The 8,364-nt window shown below is 52.3% G+C and overlaps 2 non-coding genes across 2 annotated transcripts; both read left to right on the forward strand.

Moving 5' to 3' along the window:
• Nucleotides 1-3,791: 3,791 nt before the first annotated feature.
• On the forward strand, nt 3,792-3,873 carry TRNAS-GCU. Its single transcript has one exon. It is a non-coding gene; the product is annotated as a tRNA-Ser (tRNA).
• Nucleotides 3,874-5,647: 1,774 nt separating this feature from the next.
• On the forward strand, nt 5,648-5,721 carry TRNAT-UGU. Its single transcript has one exon. It is a non-coding gene; the product is annotated as a tRNA-Thr (tRNA).
• Nucleotides 5,722-8,364: the final 2,643 nt, after the last annotated feature.

Raw genomic sequence — 8,364 nt, forward strand, 5'->3', positions numbered from 1 at the left:
TGGAGCCAGGTGCAGGGCTTTGGCAGGGAGGCTCAGGCATGGGGGATTGGGGTGCAGCGGATGGACCGGCTGTCTAGGTGTGGAGATTTAGTTGCACTGAGGCACAGGAGGGAGGAGGAATCCTGCTGATGGTCAGTGGCTGTGCAGAAAAAAGGGTGTTGATTCCCCCATCCTAAATGGGCTGGTTGGCTTGACCCTTCTCGCCTCTGCAGAGCATGGTGGGGACTGCAGCTCACCCCTTGTGGGGCAGGAGGGCACAGGTGCAGGGCGCTGGGCTCCGATGCACCTGGAGGAGCAGCTCTTGTGGGGTGGGGCAGGGCAGGGCCTGTGGTTTCACGTTCTGCGTTGCCTGGTGCTGGGCCATTGCACAATCCCCAGCCACGCCGCACAGCGCACCCCGCGAGGCGGTTGGGGGCCACGCCGATGATCCAGCACGAGGGGGGAGAGGATGTGTGGTTGGGGGGCGGAAAGGCCTTGGGCTGCACTGGGGGAGCGCAGAGCAGGGGTGACATCCCAGAAACCTGCAGCAAAGGGATGGACCGGTGGCCTGGGTGGATAGAAGAGGCAGCGAGCCTAAAGGGAGTGGGGTCTAGTGGTCAGAGCAGGGAGGGCTGGGCACCAGGCGCCAGGGACCTCTGGGTTCTATCCCTGACTCTGGGAGCAGAGGTGGGTCTAGAGGTCATAGCAGGGGGACTGGGAGCCAGGACTCCTGGGTTCAATAGTGGCGGCTGCTTTTTCCTGTGTCTTCCTCCCTACAGATCCCAGCCCAGCCCCCTAGCAGAATCTGACTGGGGGAGGGGGTTGCCCTGCCACTCCAGACTCGTGATTCGAACCACTCTCACCATAGGCTCTGACATCACGGAATCTCCCCCCCAAGACAGAAAGTAGGGCCCCTCCCCTCATGTGGAGGAAGCTAGTGAGTTTCTTGGGGGTCTCTGGCAGAGGTGGCGGCACCCACAGACACCCACTCATGGTTGCAAGGAGACCCCCCTGCACAGCCCCCTGCTACGAGGAGCCGGGGGCGCCCAGCCAGGGTCAGGAGGTGAGATGGGATCGCAGTGGCAGGAAAGGGGCAGAGCTGGGGGTGGTGCCAGGTCTGGTGCTGGCTACACGGGAAAAACCACACTGCTCCCCCATAACACACACACACACACACACACACACACACACACACACCTCCTGGTCTTGGGAGGGGAACAGGAGAAAGGACAAAAGAAGCAAGAGACAAAGAGAAAGGAGGGAGGGATGGATGGAGGAAAGGTGAAACAAAAGGACAAACCCCAATGACCCCAGTGATTCTAAGGGACAAAATCCCAGGTGCAGAATAAAATTCTGCCTCCTTAAGCTCGTGGTTTCCATGCCTATAATTCAACGGTCACCAGATGGATCAGACTGAACAGGTTTCAAACCTCGAGGAGGCTCTTACCTTCTAAACAGGGACGGCTGTTTTCAGTAAAATCAGGCAAAGGGAGGAGAAAACTCGAAAGAGGTTCCTCCTGGCAATCAGGTACGTGAACCCGAATACTCCCCCAGTCCTCAAAGAGAGACCTGGAGAAGGAGACTTGCTGAAGCAAAGCCACAGGGTCTCTGAGGTTTCCCTGGCCTCGCCCCTGTCCTGCCTGGCTGATGTCAGCATCTCTCTGTGAGGTCACCACCTCCCCACCACCTTGGACCAATAGTCTGAGGTCCTGCAAAAGGCCTTTGTGATGTCACTGCCACACCCCTCCCTTGCTGTGCTAATGTCCTGCCCCTGGCCAGGCCCGTGGGAGGTGTGAGCGACTCCCTGTGGATCACCCCACTCAAGGAGCGTTCGTTCTAGGCAGCAAGCCGGCTAGACAGGAAAACATCAGATGCTGCTCCCAATGCTACACTCAGCTTTTCAGAAATTAGTCGCCTTTATGGCCAGAAGAGACGATTAGAGCATCTAATCTGACCACTTGAGGATCACTTGAGCTGCAGTCAAGCACTCTACCGCTGAGCTATACCCCCACAATGACCTGAGTAGGGAATCGTGATTTTCAGGACTTTGAAGGACAGACCCTGATTCATCGAGCTCCTTTGCCATTCCCAGACCACAGGTGGTTTTAAAAATGGGGTTTGATTAAACTTCTTAAATGTGGCAAACACCACAGCTTGCACACCCACCGATATAGCTTCTCCCAGTGACATAGCTGCCACCTCTTGCAAAGTGGATTAACTACACCCACAGGAAAACTCTCTCCCATCAGCATAGAGCAGTGGTTCTCAAGCTGTGGGTCAGGCCCCCAAAGTGGGTCATAACCCTGTTTTAAGGGGGTTGCCAGGGCTGGCGTTAGACTTGGTGGGGCCTGGGGCTGAAGCCAAGTTTCTGAGCCCCACCACCCAGGGCTGAATCCTTCAAGCTCTGGTTTTGCCCTCCTAACTGGGGCAGGGCTCAGGCTTTGTCTTCCCTGCCTCTGCCCAGTGTGGAGGGGCCTGGTCCCTCTTTCCAGGGCCATGGAGTAAGTTTTTTTTGGGCAGAAGGGGGTTGCAGTGAAAGGAAATTTGAGAAACGCTGGCATAGAGCCTCTGAATATGTCTAGACTTGGCTCCCCGTGGCAGATCAGACACTGAAAGTATAGCCATGGAGACACCACACACCAGCCTTGCCTAACAGGCAAGAATCAAACCTCCACAGACAAATGCCTGTTATTGTTTAACCCATCTCCTAAGCCCTCAGCCACCACCACTTAACAAAGGGGCTTTTCTACACGATGGTTCTGGTCTCACTGAAGGGTCATTTCCAATTGTTTGCTCAGACCAGCATTAGGGAAAATGGTGCCCTGGGCAAAGCTTGTACTTTGGCACTTCCCCATTGCCCCTGGACGATCCCCACTCCCCCTTTACCGCTAGCTCCTGCACTCCCACCCCTTGCACCTCCTTCACCCCTACCTCCTGCCCCCTCCTGTGCCCCCTTTGCCCTTAACTCCCTATGCCACCAGCCATTGCCCCTCTCCTGCAGCCCCTTCACATGGCTCCAGTGCTGGGGGCCCCACACTTGTTCTCCCTTTCCCTGGGCTTTGGCATCACTAGCCCCTGCTTAGCAAGTAGGGTTCAGTGGTTCCCAAAATGTGGGGCATGACTCCTAGGGGGACACAGAGGAACATTCATGGGGGCACCTCAGGGCCTGAGCCAGCCCCCATGGAGGGAGCAGCACTCAGCCCCACTCTGCCCCAGCTCTTCCCCAACCCCAACGTCAGCCTGGGGCTCTGGCTCCCAGCTCAGCCTCAACCCCCTTACCCCTGTCTGCACCCCTCTCCCCAGCAAGCCACAGCCCCACTCCCAGCCTCAGTTCTTGACTGCGGCTTCCAAAGGGCCACAGCCATGGCTAAGAGGGCACAGAGTGAAATGTTTGGGGACCACTGGTTTAGGGTGATGTTCTCAATCACTTCTATGAAGTCCAATAAAGCTATTCCTCACCCACCCACCCTCCATCAGGACAGTCTAGGGTTGTTCTGCTGCCCTTCACTCATGCAGGACTGATAATAACATTTCATTCCATTGAATCCTAAAGTGATTTGTAACCCACCACCAGCCGAAACTGGTCATTTTGGGAAAGCAGCCCCATCATGCTGCATACCTAGGCAGAGTAGGTGTGTCTGTGCAAACACGCTCTGTTCCTGAAGTTCTTCTGAAGTCTGTCCCCCAGCTCCTCACTAGATGTGAGGGGGGAGCTCATTCAGCCCCTGCTTCTGCGTAGTATTTAAAAACTCCTTATTGTCCCTAGCTCTGCTGGCCTTAGATTTCTCCTCCTGTCCCTTTTTAACAGCTCAGGTGAGGTGGCCGAGTGGTTAAGGTGATGGACTGCTAATCCATTGTGCTCTGCATGCATGGGTTCAAATCCCATCCTCATCAGATGCATTTAGTTTTCACCCCTCCTTTGTAGACAACCATCTCCCCCTTTGGTACAATGACAGCTCAAACGATCTTGCTCCTTGCAAACAAAAACCTTCTCGGAAACTCAGAACTCCCTTGCTTTAAATAAAATGTCTAAATCCCAGATTTCTTTAAAAAAGAAATTCTCTAGTGCTGTATTTCTTAGTTTTTATCTCAAGAGGTAACATCCTCATCTTCTCCCCCAAACACCCTGGGACCTGCCCAAATTATTAAAATACCCTCAGCGAACAAGGCCAGAGCAGTGAACCAGAGCTAGTGTCTAGGCCAAGCTGTTCTGAAGGAGGCAACTCAAACATTTTCTCCCTGCTTCCCTTGGCAAGGTCTGACTGAGAAAACAAAATTCCCCAAACTGAAAATTTTCTGCTGAAAAACTAATACTAGTCTGTTTGGGGACTTTGGTTTGCAAGTATTATTGTTATTATTCTCTTCTGATTTCTGAATCAGTTCAGTCTTTGTCCTCCAGGTGTGTTTCCAGCTGCTGAGTTGTGGGGGAGAGAGGCCAAGTCATGATGTCTCTTCCCCTCTTTCATAGTTTCTTCCAACTTGCTAGGAAGCTCCTTTGTTACCATGTGACTCAAGCAGTGTCCATTGTCGCTGTGCTATCTCGGAGAAGTCTGCATTGTACACGGTTCCTGGGCTAGTCCTTGGGAGTGTGGATCCCTTCAATGGGCCAGCAGCGAGTCTGGCTCCTTCCTTGTCACACCTGAAAGGCTGGTGGGGCATTTCCCAACCTCATAACATATCTCAGTAACACACACAGAGCAAAACTTCATAACTTCCCACCCAATGCGAGCACACACAATCCAACACGATATTAATGTTCAACAGATCAAGACTTTTGAAATGATACGTCACCAGGCAGACTTTGAACAAACCATCTCATCATTATATGAGAGTGGTGAATATGGGTCTTCCAGGTGCTGCTCTGAGCACAGCGTGCCACACCTGGGCTTACATTGCAATGGAGCGTGCCCTTAGAGTCCATCTCTCCTGGGATAAAGATGGCCAACACCTGACTCTCTGCCAATCCCCACTGGGCCTGACAAGTGTTGTTCGTGTTTGTATTCTATAAAGCAGAGGAGCAGATGAAGTTTTGCTCCCCAGGTGTGTGTGTGATTCTTTGGACAGGTCTACACTACAAAATTAGGTTGGTGTAATTACATGGCTTAGGCTGGCAATGCAGTTCTATCAAGCTAATCCCGGTTAGATAGTGGCTCAGCTGTCAGAACTTTCTGGAGCTATGAAAGGGGAGGGGCCCATGGCTCTGTAGCAGGAATGCAGGGCAGGTGAGTTCACGGCAGGCATGGTGGGATACTGGTGGAGGCCAGTTATGGTGATATAATGAACAGCAGCATTTACACTGACATTTGTCACTTTAAGTTTGCTGCAAAAGCACTAGGCCTCTCGTCGAGGTGGTTTTATTTTGTCACCAAAACAGGGCAGTTTGTCACCAGACATGGCATTGCAGTGTGTGCACCAGCCACAAGCTGCCGACCGAGGGAGCGTTGTGTGTTTTTCACACAGCTGAGCAATATAATGATGCTGAAGTAACCTTGTAGTGCAGACCTGGCCAAAGATTCACACACACACACACACACACACACACAGCTTGCAAGGAAAACCTCACCTGCTCCTCTGCTTTGCAGAATCCAACACAAGCAAAGCTTGTCAGGCCCCAGTGGGGATGGCAGGGAGTCAGGTGTGGGCAGACACGGTGCTGTTGCCACAGGCAGGCACCATGGCTTAGCTGGCTAAAGCACCTGTCTTGTAAACAGGAGATCCTGGGTTCAATTCCCAGTGGTGCCTTATTGACTAACTCTCGGGCAACCTGGTATTGGCTATGGGAGGACAAAACAGAGAGCTCTTTGGTCCAGCCCAGTATAGTTGTTTAAATTATACTCACAGGCACTGATAACAGACTTACTGAAAGTTTGGGAGTTAAGAGCTGATAGGTCAGTGTTCCAGCCTGTCACAGATGATCCTGCTTCCTCTGGGACAGGGGCAGGTCTGGGCTCTCACGGAATGGCTCATTGTGGCTGGCAGAAACTGTGGGCAGCTCATTTAGTTTGCACCGAGGGTTGAGTCCTGCTTTGTGCAACGTGTGTGAGAATGAAAATCCTAAACCGCCCTTTGAAATAACAAATGCAGCAGGACGTGTTATTGTCCCTGCCCCAAAGCAGACAGACCAATGGAGAAATGCCATTGAGTCAAGGGTAATACTCCACTGCCCTTTTACCTTTTTTGCTTGCTAAACTCCCTCCCAACCTTGAGGTCTCCCAGAGCCCAGTATTGACCCTGAGCCGAGATGTCTATGCTGCAAATTTACCACCTCATGACCCTTGCCTGGGATCCTGAACTGGCGCGGGACACCCGTGGGTGTTTCATCGCAGTGCGGACATAGCCTAGCATTATGTCTACACTGCCATTAACACACCCAAGTCACTATTCTCAAACCCTTGGTCAGTTGATTCAGGCTTGTGGGGCTTGTGCTGCAGGGTTATAAAATGACAGTGTAGACACTTCGGCTTCAGCCCAGCCTCCGAGACCCCACGAGGGGTGAGGGGCTCGAAGCCTGGGCTCCAGTCTGAACCCAAATGTCTACGCTGTAGTTTTTAGCTCCACAATCTGAGCCCATAGGAGCCCAAATCAGACCATCCAGGCCAGCGGGATTTTGTCACAGTCTAGATGCCCTCTCAGGGTATGTCTACACTGCAATGTAAGCCCAGGGTTAGCAGAAGTCATGTCAGCAGCCCCAACACATAAACATAAACCACGAGGGAAAGACCCACCCCCCAGATAAGCTGGACAGTGTCCTTCTCCCTACGGTTCGTAAGTCCAGCAACCAAAAGTCCTTTAACATGAGCCATCCCCTCTCTGCACCCCACTCACAGCTGTTGTCCTTAGTCAGTGCAAGCCCAGAGGTGCCTCTGTAGAGTTCACCTGCCATCCTGGGTGGAAAAGGGGGGAAAATAAGAAGGCTCCATACTCACTATGTTGTCTAGGGACTCACTCATCCCTCCACAGCCACCCTGTCCTAACGTTGGTCTGACACCTACATTTTAGTATTGGGACCCAGACCCCAGCCCACTTGGCTTTGGAACCCCTGTCCCCTGCCTAGCAAGTGCTATTGAATTGAGGGTGAGTCCCTCAATCGGGGTCTGCCAAGCACAGTTGTGCTGCCCTCGATTCACACAACAAGGATAACAACCCTTTATTTCTCCTGCCCCTGTAACATGGAGACTGGGAATCCAACACCAGCCACAAGTGATCATTTCGGCCAGCAACCCGACCTATTTCCAACATACTGTAAAATTCACATGCAGACTCATACACGAAACCTTGCAAGAAAATCTTCCTGAGGGGGTCTGAAGCACCTGCTGCTGGAGGGAAGGAGGGAGCTGTGGATTGGGATTGAGGAGCAGCATGAGGAGAAGGGGCCTGTGGGTTGGGACAGAGGAGAAGGGTGAAGAGGAGCAGGCTCTGGTTGGGAGTGAGGAGCAGTGAGCATAGGACGGACTGAGGTTGGGTCTGAGGGCACTGGGAAAAGAGGGGACATGGGTTTAGGCTGAAGAGCATCTTCATTTGGGGATCCAGCAGGACAGGGGAAGGCAGCAGGTGATTCTAATTCCTTAGGGATATTCTGTTTGTTTGTATGTGTGTGTGTGTGTGTGTGCAGGGGAGGAACATGCTCTATGCCCAGAGGCCTTTATTCCTCCAGGCTGCAAGGACAGAGGGGCTGTCAGGAAGTTGCCCCTTCAAACCACACACAAAAGGGCCCTTCTGAGGAAAGGGAAAATCCTGAAGAGAAAAAGTAACATCAAAGAGGACTCCAGCAAGACAGTGTAAGATCTTGGGAGTAGTTTATCACCTGACCAGGGACTTGAAACCTGGACCCTCAGATTAAAAGTTTGATGCTCTGCCCACTGAGCTAGCCAGGCTCACAAAGAAAAACAGCAAGTTGGTGCAGAGGAGAAACTAGTCAAGAAAACAAGAGTGGGAAACAATATGGGAAACCTGCTGCTCTCTCTGGCCTGGTCAACACTACGAGTTTATATCGAATTTAGCAGCGTTAAATCGCATTAACCCTGCACCCATCCACACAACAAAGCCCTTTATATCGATATAAAGGTCTCTTAATACCGGTATCTGTACTCCTCCCCGACGAGGGGAGTAGCGTTGAAATCGGCATTGCCATGTCGGATTAGGGTTAATGTGGCCACAATTCGACGGTATTGGCCTCCGGGTGCTATCCCACAGTGCACCATTGTGACCGCTCTGGACAGCAATCTGAACTCGGATGCACTGGCCAGGTAAACAGAAAAAGCCCCATGAACTTTTGAATTTCATTTCCTGTTTGCCCAGCGTGGAGCGCCGATCAACACAGGTGACCATGCAGTCCCAGAATCAAAAAAGAGCTCCAGCATTGACTGTAGGGAGATACTGAAGCTG

Source organism: Mauremys reevesii, linkage group 23 (genome assembly GCF_016161935.1).
Source record: "Mauremys reevesii isolate NIE-2019 linkage group 23, ASM1616193v1, whole genome shotgun sequence".
Lineage (NCBI taxonomy): Eukaryota > Metazoa > Chordata > Testudines > Geoemydidae > Mauremys > Mauremys reevesii.